The sequence below is a fragment of the Pagrus pagrus genome, assembly GCF_965226575.1.
Source record: "Pagrus pagrus genome assembly, chromosome: 2".
In the NCBI taxonomy this organism is placed as follows: Eukaryota; Metazoa; Chordata; class Actinopteri; order Spariformes; family Sparidae; genus Pagrus; species Pagrus pagrus.
Genome location: NC_140186.1, coordinates 22,286,310 through 22,304,668, shown reverse-complemented (window position 1 = coordinate 22,304,668; position 18,359 = coordinate 22,286,310). Strand labels below are relative to the sequence as shown.

The 18,359-nt window shown below is 39.1% G+C and overlaps 1 protein-coding gene across 4 annotated transcripts in view; it reads right to left on the bottom strand.

Moving 5' to 3' along the window:
* The window catches only part of LOC311272887 (zeta-sarcoglycan-like), a 335,957-nt gene that overhangs the window by 25,952 nt on the left and 291,646 nt on the right, over nt 1–18,359 (bottom strand). The gene's annotated exons all lie outside the window — the stretch shown is intronic.

Here is an 18,359-nt window from a genome sequence, read left to right as displayed (position 1 = left end):
AAACCAACTATTTAATTTAAAAAATGCTAATGCTTTTGTGTCATTGCCTCAATCATGACCGAAGCATGGCAGAAAACAGTGATATTGGGATTATTTAATTTAATCCGGAGCATTCAAAGTACAAACTATGAAAAAAACTATCGGAAAAAATATAATTTGTGCGTGAAGGCTGACCACTGGCTACAAGCGTGGTCATCTTGTTTTTGGATGACACTACATTCTTTCAAGAGAAATTGTTTCATCTGGTGTATTTTTGAAAGCAGTGTGGGAAGTTATGCAGAAAATCTTGCTGAAAATGTTCAAATTGGGTCTTTTTAGTGTGATTTATATTACTCAGAAGACTTGGCTGACATTCATCCTGCCCTTTCCCTCTTCAGAACCACTGAAAGCCACACCACCTTATCGCCACCTTGCCATTTGGGACGCAAACCTTTAACCTTTTCACGCTAAATGCTCCATCATCTGCCTCAGTACCCCTGTCACCAGCACGGTTCCAACCCCATCCAGGAAGCACTTTAAAAACTTTTTACATTTTAAAAAGTGGTGCTGAGTGATGCACTGAGACAAGACAAAAGTGACAGCCTTTGACTTTAAGAGAGTTAAATCCAGACAGAATGCAGAGATGTGGCATTTCTAAAGCCTCCTGACTTTTGCAGTGAGTCTGTGTCTGGGTGAGGGAGGGTGCTGCAGCGTGTTTAATTTGCCTCATGAATCCTGCAGGTGTAAAAAAAAAAAAAAAAAAAAAGGTGAAAAGAGAAAGCCTTGGGCTGTTTTAAAAAGTTGTAAAAGTCTCTACTGAGTTACTGAGGTGGGACAGGAGAGAGTCAAGGTACATTAGAGGTTTGTCTTTGTGGAAAGAATGGGTGTGTATATTTGTGCGTCAGAAAGAGCAAGAGACAGAAGTCTGTGTGTACATTTGTGTGCTTGTGTGGATGTGTGTGTGTGTTTATATATGTGTATATATATATATATATATATATATATATATATATACACACACACACACACACACACACACACACACACACACACACACACAAATATTTAGCCTCAGATATATACATCTAATGTAACATATAACATCTTTTTTCCAGATAGCATGTTCACCTTCCTCTTCAGTTACTTCACTGTACACAGTTTGTTTGCTGTTATAGCTGTTTTTTTTCATGATGTTCAATGTCCTGTAGATCTGTCCACCTTTGCACAACACACTGCTTGACAAATCCTTAAGTTACTCCAAAACGACTTTCAGAGGCTCTCGCTGTCCTCGCTGTGAAATGTAGCTGAGGAAATGGCTAATGGCAGAGTGCGTAAGGAGAAAAAATGTCAAGCAATTTCATGCCTTTGTGCCTCTGATGGGGCGCCAAGCTGATAATTTAATCAGTAGTGAAAGACTAGCTTCACTCCTCCACATATTCAGCCATTCCATCCATTGTTCATTGACTTGTTTTTGCTGGAAAAGAAACATAGTTGGAGACAGAAATTTAAATAGAAAAAAAAAAGAGTAAGGAAAAATAGAAGGTAGAGAATGGATGGATGAGAGGAAAATAAGATAAGAAAATTGTGTCAAGTACAATGGTGAATTACTTCACCTCCATCTGACCAGCAGGTCCAATCACAAAGTAACCAACTTGATCTGCTGTCTGTCACTCTTACAGTAATATTACAGCATGTTATGACAACAACTTTTGATTCCTTTACTGCTCAGTAAAAACGTGACCGATAGAAAATAGCATTTCAAGAATACATCACTTGAAGCAGAGATGAGTTTCGATGTCATTTCTGACTAGCTGATTTAATACCTCTATATTAGTATGAACAACCCTGATACCACAAAAATGTAATGCTGCACAAGTAAAATAAAACAGAACGTGATAATTTGATAATCCTGGCAAATGATGTCATGAGCTATTTATTGAAATGTACTGAATGCACCACACACCTCCATACAACTGTGTCTGTGCAGTAAAGTCCATCCAAAGTCCATCTCACCCTGAAAAACTTTTAACAACTGAAGCTGAAAACACACTTCTTGTGTAACTGTGGCGGTCCTGTATCTACATCTTTTGAAGGCCATAAAATAATTTGCTCCTTGAGGAAAAGCGTTACCTACTACTGAACTATTTCAACACCAAAACTCAGAGTCGCTTTTTGTTTTCAAAGGGAAGAAAAGACAGACTAGGGGTCTGAAAAAGAAAAAAAAGTTTCTTGTTTTTCTTGATGCTTTAACACATGAACAAACACAGACAAACAAAGAAAGGTATATATGTGTATTTGCTTTGCTCTCAATTGTAGATGCGGGTCGGAAAAACAGCGGGACAGTCTGTGCTTTGGTTCATTAGCATTGTCTCAGTATCCCATACAGCAGAGCCCGACAGAAAACAGAGCAGAGGGACATTAGAGCTCCCTCACAAAGGCAAAGGAAAGACTCCAGTGCATTTATTCTGTGCAGTGTGTGCATTGTCTTTACCGTCTGGCATTCATGCCTTCTGTAATCTAACAGCTTTTTTAATGATGTGATAAGGTGTTAGCAGCCCTCTGAAAGCTGAAAAACTCACCTTTTTCTGGTGTAAGAAGATATGAAGATATTCATTTGATAGAAATAATATTCAGCGAACTCAAAAGTACGCTTTTGAACAATTTCAGTTGCGATCAATCCTGTTAGCAGGAAAGAGATTTTAAGAGGCAGCTACAGACCCTTGTTGCATTCCTTGTTATTTAATATGCCTTGCAAATGGTGCTATCTTGTATTTCTCTAAAGATTGGATGAAACTTTAATGATCCCTGTGGGGATGTTGGGTGTTTGCCGCAGAATAGAGAAGGATATAGATAAGGAAAGCACAAATACACAGTACTGAAGATCATTTGATAAGTAATTGCCACAGCAGAACATACTGGGATTAGAAAGAAGAAAAAAAATAAAATAGAGGACTGTCTGTCCTCTTGAGAGATTTACAGGTTAGAGTGTGAAACTTTAGCAGTTCACGTTATTGGTTATACAGATGGAAGAACATATGTTGGGAAATGAGATTGTGAATGTCACTCTGCTCCCATAAAAACTGATAAAGTGCCCCTGGGAAAGGCACTTTTCCACTTTAATGTACAGAAATCACTGCTTTGCATCATTTTGTGCTGATAATATGAAAAAAGAGGCACAAAGTTCAAACGAAATTAAATAAAACATTGGTAACACGCTGTTAATCAACAACACGAAACATTACTTTTTGGATTTGTGTCACCTTACATTCAGTGATTGTAAAAAAACATGCAACCACGATTTGGGTTGAAAACTAATTTTAAGTCTTTTAAGTTTTTTGAAGGGTGAAACATGCACATGAATAAATCTGTGATTTTTAGGGACAAGTGAGCACTGGCCCAAGTCTAATTAATGAGGAGAAAGTGTGTTTGAAGAAAGTTCAACTTCATCTTCTACATCTTTCAAGAGGCGCAGAGAGACGTGACTATATGTGACCGTAATTTCTAATTCTGAGCTTTGACTGTAGTGAATATGAGTGGAAAGATGCATCATTCTTTTAGGTTTTATTCAGACATGATCAAAGAAAGATACTATGTGTGATTGAGAAATGAATGCTTGTAAAAAAAAAAAAAAAAAGAGCAGGAGAGGAAGAAGACGGTAGTCAAAAGAAAGTACCCGGGACGCGAGAGAAGGATGAAAGAAAAAAACAATAGACACATACATGAAGGTAGACAAAACAGGGTAGGTCATATCATCCCCCTAGTGGACAAAAAGAGAAGGGAAGAGAAAGAGGATGGCGAAGAGAAAAGTGAGGAAGTAGAATGAGAGTGTGTTGGGAGTGTGAAAAGAAAGCCTGAGCTCTCTTTCTCTGCCTCATTGCATGTCCTCCCATAGTCATCGTATCAGTGTTTCCTCCTCCTCGTCCCCGCCTCAAGGCTGGATTTTCTCTATCTTCACTCTCTCACTCTGTAATCTCATCCCTACAAAAATATGACCTTTGACAAAGTAACCTGGATATTGAGCTTTAGAGATTTCTTACAAGAAGTTGTACAATCTATCAATAAGACTGAATATTAATTGATCAAATCTAAAATGAGCCTTTTCACAAATTCTAAAAATGAAGGAATAATATTGAAATAGGTAATGGGAAAGACTTAATAGGCCAGTAATTTTACTACATTCTGTTGTGGTTGTACTTGTGTTCATACTAGTCTGTTAATACAAGTTACTGTTGAGATTACAGTTGCCCTGAAGTGCAAATCAATCAAATTAAATGAACAAAACAGAAAACAAAACAACAAATAGGAGAGAACAACAGCAAATTGGAAATCAAATTAACAAAAGAAAAAACACATCGACAAATTGGAAACTGTGATGATCGACAGCTGGTGAGATCCACAGTGTCAGAAATAAAGCAAGTTGGAGTAAAATCCACATAAACACACTGAGATCCAAGGGAAAACAGCAAGAAAAAAAAAAGGCAATAAAAACACTGTCAATTTGTCTTGGAGTAACATCCCGTTGCTTGCAAGTTTATAGTTTGTCATCATGTCTACCAGAGTGTCTAGCCACCAACGACTGAAAACACATCCTCTCTGCACACTTGTCACTGGTAATGTCTTTCATTTAAATATTGGTCTTAAACCAGTGTCAGAAATATGTAAATTTTCCATTGAATAATTGTTATTAAAATTATTTTCACAATTAATCCACTGATTATGATTATGAGTTCATCCACAGCAGTAAGGTACCAAGATTTAGTTCCAAATTGGTCCAGCAGGTCAAACACAAAGATCTCTATAACCTATGCTGAGTCATTTGTTTGTTTTATTGAAGATTTCATTCAAAGCTTGTTTTATCAAAAAAAAAACAGAGTAAAATACGTGGAAAAAAATAATTAATTAAATATTTACAATCCACACTAATTACCCTATTGCTCAAACTACAGAATTACTCCTGAGTCAGCAGGTGTATATACATAAATACATGGCTCTGATGAACAGCGCCATGCCTTAATCATTATCAGAGGGACCAGCAGCACAGAATACTTGAAATGTATTACCAATAACAAGTTTTGTAGCATATTTGTATATTTGTACAGCTACTGGTCAGATGGAATTTACAGAAGCTGTCCTTTGTCAGTGTGCTTTACTGCATATTCTCTATCTTTTCACTTTCCAGCCTTAAATTTATCCCACAGAGTCAGATTTTCCGCAGCACAATACTGCTGCTTGTTGCTTTGTGTGGATTAGGAGCGAGTGTGTGGATGCATACAAGGTGTTTGAATATCTGCGAGTGTGTCTGTGTATTTATGTGTATGTGAGTTCTGCGTTTTCTAACATTATTTATCTGCTGTGATTTCAGTGTCTAGCCAAAACAGCCTCCAGCCATTTGTAATAGTCTTTATCCACAGTGGAACATTTGGCTCTGTCGCAAAATCTGATATTAACAGCCGTCTATCTTTGCAACCCACACACGGAAACACACGGGAGCTGAGCTTACACATATACACACTCGCAAACACAGTACACACAGACTCACACACACTGAAATCAACACAAGGAACAGATGCATGGCAATATGGTGAGACTGTTGAATATTTAGTGGGCGTTGTTGTTTTCACATATTCCCCCTCAAGATGTGTACAACAGCATCCAGAGATAAACAGTAGTTGACAAACAATAACCAACAAATATAAACAACAATCAACAAAGACAAACAATGACAGAACAACAATGTCTACAGTTTACTGAGGCGCTACTCCATAGCTCTGTCAACTGATTAAATAAACAAAAATCACTCTAATAAGAAGCAATGACTTGTGGGAGCAGTCTGTTACATAGAAGAGGAGAAAGGAGACATCTACATTCACATGGTGAGTGTTGCACATACTGATAACAGCGAGCATTCTGCACTATAGCACACTTACTTCCACTAAAGTTAATACATTTTAGACTCCTGGCTGACTTCAATCGTCAGATCAAATTACACCTGAGAAGAACATGCATGAGGATCTCCAGGAAAATGTGACTTCCTGGAAAGTTGTTTGTTGATTCTCATCCCAAGATCTTCTAATACTAACCCCCTTGATCCCACTAGTAACATCTTGGCAACCTCACGTGTGCAACACTGTTTTGTTCCATCCTCCATGCGGCTACCTGCCTGGCCCGATCTGCTCTGCGCAGCTTGACACGGCTGTGGTCCGCTTCTGTCAAAAATAGACTCAGCGTGTATTCTCCGTGAAGCAGAGCGCTTCTGGAACATAAGCCTTGTCAAGAACTAGGCACGTCTGTGTTGCGTTATGGCCGACATAGCTGGACACCGCTGTCGGAGCTGATCGTAGCCGTGATGCGACGCAGACATGCTCGGTGGAATCTGCTGGTGATTTGGTTTGGTGTCTGACCAAAGCTGCCAGTGTCAGTATTTTGATGATCTGAGGGTGAGACTCAACAATCGATTATCTTTCTCCAGGGAGTTACATTTTGTTGCTTCAAACACAGAAAAAGTCAACAGTGACATAAAAGCAAGAGCCAGGATGTGTCTGTTAGTGTTCAATCACAACCATAATCCATTCATGATCTTAACTCAAGATGCAAATCCTAATCTCCAGGCAAGTGGCCGACAGCAGCTACCCCATTACACTTTTCACACAGAGCTTTTCCAGATCATACGCTTTAATATAAAGAGAAATAAAATTTCCTGACAATCACAACTATTAAAGAAAAACTGAAAAGCAGGCGAGTAATGTAGATAATAAATTGTCAAGGGTGTTAACTCATTTGGATTTAATAAGTTGTACCCCAGTTATGTAGAGCACAGCTGTATTTTATAGAAAAATATAGATATCATATCGGGATGCTCGGTAACCGACTACTATCAGGACATCCCCACAAGTCACATCATTATCAGATCAGCTTGTCTCCTTAAAATTCAACACACTTAATTTCAAATGTCCACAACTGGGAAAAAGTACTGCTTCCATTTGTAGAACATGACACTCCAGCAAATACACAAAACACACACAGAAATTCAGATACATTATGGATCGTTCCCATAACCGTGCTCGCTTGTTATTCGGCTTGCCTTCCCTCTCTCTCTTTGTTCTCACTGATTTCCCTGTGTGTCTAATCAATAAGAGACAGAACAGAGCAGGGCAGGGCTGATTGTCCTTGTTGTACCAAGGAAAAGGGAGGTGTTGGATGCCTCCAAAATCCAATTGCAGGACAGCAAATTATAGGAAAGTGTATGAGCTTTGGTTTACCTGATGTGTGACAATTTCGAGGTGTGATAGAAAATCGTGGTAGACAAATAGCACTCTCTAAATTTTCTCTAAAGACAGCACTGCCAGTGGTGATTACCGTTCAAAACATGAAAGGGGTGAAGAGGAGAGGCACAGACAAGACGAAAACAGGTATTTTTTCTGTCAAACTTGCAATCAATCCCTGTATCGTATCAAGTTGACCCTAAGCATAAAAAAACAGGCATTGTTCAAAAACTATCATTCAAGTGAACTACAATTCTTTAATGGGAACTCTAGTGTGAAGACAAGCTGTTCCCAAAGGCACAGTTCAAAGAGATTGTGGCTCATTCTAAATTTTAATGATTTCCAATTACTTTGACACAAACCCCGACTTTTTAATCAAAAAACAGCTAGGGGCGGGCTCACTCTCTTTATTTTTTCTTTTTCTTTTTTAGCTAATTAGGTGGTGTGCTTTGCTATTCCACACCGTGCTCCTCCATCTGGCTGCTCGCACGAAAACCTGGTTAAATCAACTCCGCTTTGAGACTCGAGACTTCAAATTTTGCGTGGGAAGTGGGCCTAATTCAGATCACATTGTTGTTTCTACGAGGCATTTGAGGATTGTAACCTCAATTAAAATGTTAGTGTCAAGTGTACTTCTCTAATACGAGGTTCAAGACACTGAGTTATTTGTTAATCCTCTGACTTTGGGTCATTTAAGTATTCAAGATAATGAGCATGCCGTGTGCTTAGAATCACTTAGTTTTTACTCGTTTTTGTCTGTACCCACTGGTTTTTAGTCTGTTCAAGCGGAAATGCTGTGAAAATATTTTTTCACGACAACAAGAAAATTAAGTAATTAAAGCTATTTTCTGACCTCAATGTCATCCTTAGTTGTTTCGAAACTTGTTCAGAGTTGAGCGAACTGTTGGATGTGTGGGTGAGGGAGGGGAGGAAGACAGGGGCCACAGGGTGAATCATTTCCCGAATCCCTACTTCAAGGACTCGTAAAATTTTACACTCTGTAATTGGGTTAAATTGGAAGTACCCCAAGGACCAAGGGCCATTAAGTCCTATTAGTGCTCTTGTCATTTATAAACCTACTACAGAGAAACACGTAAAACAACTTTTGGTCCCAACTTAAAATCATAAAACTACAGCTGCTCATTCATTATAAAACAGGGCAGGAAGACGAGGACAATGTACAGTTAGATGGAAGAAATGGATGGAACGAAGGCAGAATAAGAGCGCAGTTCTCTCGAAAAGCTTTAATTTACACATAGAGGTCAGTCTTTTACTTGTTGGTGGGGAGAGATAAATGGTGGAAATGAGAGCAGAGCAGGGAGCCCTTCATTTTGTTTACAGAAGTGGATCTCTCTCAGTGTTGGCTATCATTCTTACAATTCAGTCAGTTGCTGTTTACACCAGAGACACAAGGTGAATAAGATTAATCAATTAATTACCTGCCCACTAAGAAAAACCAGTAGCCTCCCTCAGGATAGGGATTAAAACCCACCAGATTAGACAATGAGAAGGAAAGAACAAAGGGACGAAGACAGAGCAACTGCCTCAGCCAAAGCTGCTTTCAGAGGTTGACCTCACCATGGGATCTGGTTTAAGCTGGAATGAAACATGTTGTTGAGGGTAAAGCAGAGAAAAAGTACAAATTCACCTTTGACTCTGTGAGGTTTTGAACTCCCTATGCAAAAGTCTTGAGCACAGATGGCAAGAAAAAGCAACGGAAAAATAAAATGAAAGCCATAAAAGTGAAATAAAAACACATTCTCATTAAGAGTAACACCCTGAGGGAGCAGTTGTTGAGGGAGAGGGAGGGTTAAACACTTTTCTCAGTCTTATAAATTACTCTCATTGCTCTGCGTTGGGTGTTTTCCACTTGGGAAAGGATGGATGGATAGAGCAGTTCTCCCTAGCCAGTTATGGGGTTTGATCTAGTGATTCTGCGGTACACTGGGGTTTAGGGACCATCGGTTGAAGCACTCACAGTCCCTAAACCCCCATTTTATAATGAAACTAAAACAGGTTTGCTATAAAGTACCCTGCATAATACAATGTGTAGCTGACAGGTTACACAAGTCAGTATTTAATCAGACAAATCTTTTTTTTATGACTTCCTGTGAACTAAACCTTATGTGATGGCTTAAATGGGTAAATTCTTACATTTGATAATTTTCAAGGTATATCAATAAAACTTGGTGTATGGCTGCAAACTACACCAAAACAAAACCAGGAGATTAACAATCTGTCATGGTGGCACTCAGAGAACAACCTGCTGCTCAATGTCAACAAAAACAAGGTGCTTATGTTGATTTTAGGAAAAAAAGGACACACAACCCTGTCTGCTTACGTGAAGCAGGTTTTAGGATCCTAGAAATCAACATCACAGAGAACTTGTCCTGGGTATCACACAACTCCATCCTGGTAGGAGGAGGAGGTAGGTCTGAGTTTGAAAATGCCCCATGTAACTTTAGACATATTTGTACTAATAATAATTATTATTATTATTAATAATGATTATTATTATTATAAACAATAAAGAAAAGTTCCTGCACTAATTTTTGACAATAAAATTATTCTAAAAAAGTAAAATGTTCTTCCTTCAATCCATATCTTTGTCACAAGTGTTTGAACTATATTTAAGGGATCAAAAAAGAAGTCGTTTGTTTCTAGATATTTTTTTTTCATATTTTTTTTTTATTGTTTAATCGGCCAATATATGGGTTATCACAATTTTTTACTCCCTAATATCGGTATTGGCGTTGGCCCCAAAAAATCCATATGGGTCGGGCCCTAATGCGGATGTGTTGTTAAATTCTGGAATATCGTTAAAAGCGGCCAAAATAATACAAGAACACATCACCCGACCAGGCCAAAGCCTGTTCACCCTGCCGTCTGGCAAGAGATACACAAGTATCTGCTGCTGCTACCACTAGACTACAGAGAAGCTTCATTCTCAAGGCTGAGACTTCTCAATTCATCCTCCACACTTACTTTAAACACATACTGTAAGGTATTTTATCTATTTATATAATTTCTGTTTTAGATATAGGCATAAAGGTACTACAACTAGCATTTCATTGTACAACCTTGTGTTGTAGATTGATGAATAAACAAACTTTGTATCTTGTTTTCAGATATCACATGAAACTACAGTGAATAATATTATACCTATAATAAAGATTTGTACAGCATGATCTGCACGTTTGAAATGTTATATCTGGCTCCATATCTTACTGTCCTTACTTGTTAACCCAAGCCCACTTTTTATCCGACTGTATTCTACCCTTTCTAAATAAAATCCTTTCCCATGCCCCTGAGTCTGACAGGGCTCTGTGTTCCTCTGCAGTCCTCTTTAACTTTCTCGGATGGAAGGATAGATACATGGAAATAGACCGAGGGCTAGGGGGAAGGGGCACAGAGCACAAATCCCTCTCCGATGCCCTTGCCTGTGTTAGGGCTGACTCTCCCCGGGGAGCCTTCTCATGACCCCAGGACTTGGATAGAGGAGAAGAAGTCACAGTGGGAGGGATAAGAGGATGAAAGAGTGGATAGAAATGGGAGATATTGACCGTGCAGCAGCTTGTTTCTCTCTGCTGTCGAGCCAAGCATCAGATGAAGTTAGAGACCCGAGGTAACCCAATGTCCACTAGCATCAGCGTGGTGTTGCTGTGTCAGACTCCTCAAACTTTTTTGCTCAGTTAATTGTTGATTGATTTTCGTGACTCTGTCAAAATATTGCTTTTCCTTGCAGTTGTATTTGGTAGCAGTACTGCCCCTAAGGCACAGACCAGTTGCCTGCTGGATTATGCTGGATTATGCGCGTTGTGGTCAAGGTGACTGCTATACTATAACAGAAAAAAAGTTATGTGGACACACAGACTTTGTTAACCCTTTGACCTTTCCGTTTTCTGAACTTTTGATGACCTAAGCATACAGAATGAGCATACGCATGAGATGACCTTCAGTCATACCTTTGTTGTGAAATATGAAGGTTACCAACTCAAACAGGAAGATGATTCAGTTTGGATATACACCAAATGTAGTACTGTAAATGGTCTATATATCTTGGGGTGCTCATAATAACGTTTTTTTACCCATGTAGCCCATGTAGTTATATCCTTTATACAGCCATGTGTTTCCCAAAGTGTTAAACCTTGCCCCATCCTTACTTGAAAATGACTGGTGTCCAGACAGGTGTTTTCTGAAAATTCCCAACTTTCTGATTCTTTTAATGCCTCTGTCTCAACTTGTTTGAAACACGTTACTGTCATCAAATTCAAAATAAGCAGATATTTACAAAAAAACAATGTTGATAAGGTAAAACATTAGATATAGTCTTTATACTGTTTTCAATTGAGTATATGGCAAAAAAGGATGAGTAAATTATTACATTTGGTTGTATTTATGTTTGACACAGCGTCTTTTGGAATCTGGGTTGTACAGCGTCATTAGGAGAAATATACTGCTCTATCGCTCAACCCTCGGGAAATACAGTGCCAAAACACCAAATATGGGCACAAAAGGAAGAACCTTGGGGATTAAGACCCTGATAAAACTGAAATGGGATTTAAATTAAAAGAATGCAGATTGGAGCTCCATCAAGGCTGTTTTGCTGCCTCACTGTCAATCTAACTTTGCTTTTTGCTGTCAGTGTTTACTTACAAATTTTTCCACAAACATTGTACATGTTAAACACGAACACATTCTCATTTTCTAACCATATCTCAAGTGTATTTCAGTGTGACTCTTTCCCCTCCTCTCAGCACTCTCGCTCTTTTCTCAAAATGTGGGGACAAAAAAATATGTCTACCTGAACAAAAATGATAATGTCAAACACCAACAAAGAAAGTTGTACTTTATCATCTCCATGGAATAGTCAAATCCAAGTGAGAAGTTGTCAGAAAATCAAATTTGAGGACGTTAAACTGTCAAATGAATAAAAAAGGTAGAGGTGTAAGCAATTTATATTAAATAATACTGTCAATCTAGGAGAAAATACAAGAAACAACTCAAATCAAAGTTTATACTCTGACGATAAATATTGAATCACACACGCACACACACAATCATGGAAGCACTCAACTATCACAGGTTAGGATGTACCTCAAAGATAACTGACAACATTTTTGACAATCTCTTTATGGCTCACTTTGTCTTTGATTTAGTCACAACATGCTCTTGATCTTCACTGATGTCACTCAGGGCTGAGTGATGGTTCGATTAAGGCTGAGATCAGACCAACAATAGCACAGCATGGAAAAACACTGGCAGCCCATTTATTTCATACAGACAACTGCTTTGGCACAGCTGAAGTTTTACAATCCTGCTTCAAATGAGTACAAACTACTGTGCAGTGTATTTTTATCAGCAGACCTGAAACACTAAAGCTTGTCCATTCATTTTTGATCCTTCACCAGTATGCTGAAGCCTGACGCCTGTTGTATTGTTTTGCTGCCTACTCTTGGTCTAAATGCAAAATGACTAACTGATAATGAGTTACAGATGTCAATGATGTGAGATACATGGTACAGTGAGGAAGAAATATGCCCACTTCATTTACACGTTTACCAGCTGCTATAATTTAATTTTGAACCAAGACACTGGTTAACGGGACAGTTTACCACATAATCTGTAGTACTATTTATTTGGATTTTTGTAGATATCGGCCGTAAAGATTTCTGTCCTCTCTCCAATAATATAGAAGTAGATTGCACTTGCTCAAAAGCACCTCATAAGAAAATAGATACTCATTAATCAATAAATAGATAAATTAACCAAATGTTGATGTCTGGGTTTTTGTCAATTCACAGTCATATCGTCCAAACCTAACTGAGACTGAAAATGAAGTAAAGTAATCTTCTTGGACAATCTGTCTCCCATTTTTGCATTTTATATGTCTGGTAAATACTGTGCACCTTGCATTTCCTGTCTACCTAATGCTGCACTCAAACTGTTTTTGTAGTTAAAATGCTGCCTCAGCTGCATCTTGTGCTGATAATAAAAAGGAGTTTTGTTATCACAGTGACTTGCTTCTTCTATCAGTAAACGGTACAAGCTACAACCGAAAAAAAAAAATTAAGAAACTTGTGGCTCATGGGCTCCACAAACATCCACCACCAACTTTTCTACAGCTACTTCCTCCATTTACACTCTGTTTGTTGTGGTTGTTATCGGCTGCCTATGTATTGTCAATCCCTGCTTCTTCTTTCATGTGATTCCGTCAGTGACTGTCATGAATGCCTCTCTAAGATGTTGAACTGCGCTGTTCAAAAAGATGCCAGGCACAGCACTTTTTTTCCAAAGCGACTGCTTTCTGTCTGCCTCCCGGCCGCTACCCGTACGCTTTAAAGTGGAAAAGCAGTTTGAAAAAAGGTAGAATAGTGTGAACACGGCTTACAGTGGCATCACACCAGCAGCTTTGAAAAGGCACGGCATAACGTTCCTGGAGTGTTCTCTGGAAAGTAGACTGCTGAGCATTTTATTTCTGTGCTACTAGCATAACCCAGATTTAGCACCGTGTGTTGTGCATTCATGTCTCTTTAGCTTCAGTCACGTCTGCTATCCAGGCTCGTGAAGAATTTTAAACGATGCTGATAGAAATCTCAGCTGCATCCCACTGTGGTCACTGTGACTGGCACATTACATGACTTGGAGACTGCTTAGTTAATTCTACTTTGGCCCAGCCACACAGAGGGAATGCAAATACAAATGCTGCCATATTTGATTAGGCTGCAGTTGGTAGTGCAGTACTCTTATTTTGATAGGATTATGGAGCCGAACAACAGAAATGTTTGATCCTTAAACTTGTCAAGATTTTGTTCCCCACATTCCACTTGCAATCATGTTTCTGTTTGCCTAATATAACTTGATAAGTGTCTGAGTCAATCTTTTATTTACTCCTTTCAGTCTGTCGCATTGTTCATTTTGTCCAAAGTAAACAATGAAGCCAAATGACTACAACTGACAATAAAATGTAAAAAAAAACTACTTTATTTTCTACTATATTATGTATATAATGTAGTGTATATGTAAGCTGCAGATTGACCAATGCAGTATCTTTCTTGACATGAATCTCTTGACCCGTACTTTATCATGTAACGTGCGTACCATCTATCTTTCTTTGTTTCCCTCTTTTCCTCCCTCCCTCGCTTACTGTTAAACTGTAAGATAGATCATTAGCTTTAAATGGACTTCAATCCGCTCATTACATGTCCCATTTACCTTCACTGCATAACGCTCTACTTTTCATAACGAGACAGAAAAAGAGGGGGAGATAGGGGCAGGAAGAAGGAATGCACATGTGGGAAGGTCTAGACAGAATGAGAACGAGAAAAGACGAAAGTGTGAATGTGAACCAGAGCGTTAGTCAGCAAGAGAGAGTTAGGAAGTGGAGAGATGGGGACAAAGATATCACGCGAAAAAAGACAGATAGGACGATAGAACGATACAACTAGAAACTGGTTTAAATCTGGGGTGAAAAAAGTGCATGAGAACTTGCTTTTTCTTTTGGTTTTGATACAATTCTTACTAGCAGCGTGAAATATCTATTCATATTGAATACACCTCAATCGAAAACTGAAAAAAAATATCATTCTGATGATGACTACGCTTCAGTTTCTTTCCCTACCATTTAACAGCTAATGACTGATGACAGAGAGGGGGAAGTATTTCAAGCATGTAATCGCCTTTTTATCAGTGTTATTTTTCTATGGTTTAAATTAACCCTGCAGTCTGTGATGCAGTGGAGACGTCAGTGCTATGTGTGTCTCTTCCTGTTTTGTGATATATTCATATTGTTGCACTGACAATATCGTGTGTCAGGATAAGTGGCCTCACTTCATGCATGCCATAAATGTCTGTTTTAATGTGCATTTTAACTTTGTGTGTGTAATTGTGGGCACTTCAATGACTGAGTTTTACTTAATGAGTGCCTTCAGTGTCAGTACTTTTATGTTATGTTTCACAGCAATTGTTTAATTGTACGAGTTAATGCATGTGTTTATAGATGTATGATGTTTACGTGGATGTATTTTCTGATGGTTGAATGAAAGTAATATTAATTTTGGATTCATGTGAAGAGGCGAGAGTCTTGTTCATGTCAACAGGGTCAATTCAGACGAATCGATGCATTAAGTGGTTTTTAACAGCGATAATTTGTTTCACGTCACTCCACAAATGTGTAGATGACATTAAATCTGTTAAAAATGATGAATAAGTTATAAAACAACCTGATTTGGATTTGCTGTGTTGAATCTTTTAACAGTGCTTCTTCTTCTTTTTTTTTCTTCTCCTTAGGCCTTCACCACAGGTTTCATCGCCTTGCTTATCTGCACTGACCCGTCCATTGACCCAATGTTCTTACTCCTCCTACTCTCTGTATCTCTCCTTCCCAACCTAACCCCACGCCTCCCTCTATCACTTTGCGCTTTCTTTCAACTAACTCTTTCCAGTTCACCCACTCCTCAGTGTGCCTCCCCCCTCTTGTCTCCTTTGATCCCTCAGCATGCTATTCTATTCCCCTTTACTACTCCCCTACTACTCATTTTTGCGTTGCTGTCTTTTGTCTCTGTGTCCAAGTTACTTCATTTTCTCTCTGTTTCTGAACCTTTTTTATGTCTGACACATTTTTCTTTTCTATTTCTTCAAAGGTTATTGCTTGGAATTATGAAGTCAGAAGAGAAAGGGATTATTGGGAAAGAGAGAATTGGACATTTGACAAAGACCCCAGGCGGTATTCACACCAAGGATTTGGCGATCCATTTTTTGACAATCTAGGATCACTGAGCAACTGGGGCACCCCTCAGTCTTCCCCTTTTGGACTCATTGAGCTAGCTAAATCTAATAAAAAAAAACATGGGGGATGAGATTAAAGATAATGTGAACTCAAGCAAAACTCACAAAATGACATGAATGGAAGGAGGGCCTCGGTTCAGACAATTCTAACTAAGACAAACAGCCACTTGAATGAGCTAAATTTCAGCATCAACTAGAGCAAGCAATTTACTCACTGCAACAAAATGAAAAGGATATTAGCTTCACAAGACTCTATTAAGGTGTCTGTGAATGCTTTAGAGAAAAAGAAGCCACTGATGGTGCAGCTGCCAAGCTTTAATGCAAAATGATTCAATTATTGAATGAAGAAATTAAAGGCTTAAGAAGAGCATTAAGCCCCCAGCATTGTTTCACAATTCCTCAGATTTAAAAATTGATCATGGCTGGCATGCCATGAGGCATCGTCAGCCTACCAAACATTATCCGACCATATTCACTGCTTCATTTTTAAGAAATAATGCAACTTTTTGAGTTAAAGAAGTTTTTCTCTGCTGGAAATATGGCCCTTGGATAAAACTGGTCTGTCTATGCTGCAGAAAATAGAGAAAAAGGGCAGAGGTATAGTTTGACAGTTTGATTGGAGTTTGACAAGACGCCCTTAACTCAATACCAGAGACAGAGAGAGCGCTGACTCTATCTCAATCTGACTATACTCTTTGTGTCCATGGATGCATGTATATAAAATGAGAAACAACAATCTGTAGTTGATACAACAGACCTAAAATCCGACCGATGACACATTTTGTGACAGATGACACGTTTCATGTCATCTGTCAGATGTCGGGGGGCTGTGTGTGCAAAATGGAGAGAATTATGCTCATTTGCATATATATAAAAACTGAAGTGATATGAAGCTGGTTGAAAATCGGTAAAGTTCCGCTTTAACAAATGGCCCTAAAGTTTGGTTCAATTTTTTAAACTTCATATTTTACAAGTGCCTCAATAGAAAGGAACATTAGCTATTTTGCACACCCTGAGTGCATTCATATTTTTGCTGTATGCTATTATCTGCTGCTGCTACAACTCAATCTCCCTGCAGGAGCCAGTTCGATTTAATCTATTCGTCTATACGCCAACTTCTGTCCCCTCCTCCTGAACCTTTCCCCCCCGTCACCCTTCTCTGCCCCCTGTCTTCTTTTTCTTCTATCTTCTGATTGTCCTCATCATCACTCCTACCTCAGCCCTGCTTCTTCTCCCTCTATCCAGTCAGTTATATCGGTTTCTGTCTTCTCTACTTTTTGTCTTGTACAGAGTATTCCACACGTCATTGTTTCCACCATGCCTCATCTCTTCTTCAACTCCCCCTCTGTTTCTCTCTCCAGCTCCATCTCATTCCCTTCATTCCTCCCTGCTTATGTGCTCCTCCCTGGCCAAATGCCACTTCAGCTAAACACTGTCTGATAATCCCCGAATGAGGCTGGGACATTAGTATGGCATATGTGCCTTCAGTAGAGGGGATGAGGAGAAGACATTTAGCTGGTGTGGTCCATCCTTATCGTGCCGGTTAAACATTGGGGTATTCGCTGCAAGAAATGTATGTAGCCTCATGTTAGGTGACGTCATGTGTGTGAGGAGACTCTCTGCATGTTCCAACTGAGTTTGGCTGCAGCTTTGCAGGAAGGGACAGATGAAATATTCTCAACTTTTCAGCACAAAGCATGATCACACCGCTTTTTCCATTAAGTACATTCAGTTGTCCAGTTGTGCATGCACTCCGCAGGCGAACCAAGCAGTTTTGTCCAAGTAGCTTCATCGCGGGTAGAGTACATTTCTAGATCCACAGCTCCAAACCATAATCGGAGATCTCTGATTATAACTTCAACGTGTCTTGTACCTGGAAACCACCCTTTAAGACTGAACCAGCTCTGCTGTGAATAATGCAGGAAGACACTGCAGTAATGTTGCATGAAAAAATACATTTTTTCCACCTCCTTTCTTATCGAGACACTTTACATCTGACTAAAGTACTCTCAGCACTTTTCTGTGGCTGCAGCAACGTGCTGGTACAGTACTTCTCCCCAAAACCTACTCCCTTACTTGCTACAACAACGTGCTTGACTACGTCATACACAAGGCTATCTACGAGGTTCAGCCGGTAACACATAGGTTCAGAGCAACAACATCAACCTCTGTGCTTCATCATGACATCTTAAATTAAGAATAATAATTAAGTATAATATATACGCTTTAATAAGCTAAGCTCTATCCTGGCCTCTACAAAACAGCCAAATTTTACCACAGCATTTCAAGATGAGAGAGGCATAAACCCAGTGCCCGCCCAGAGATGGTGCC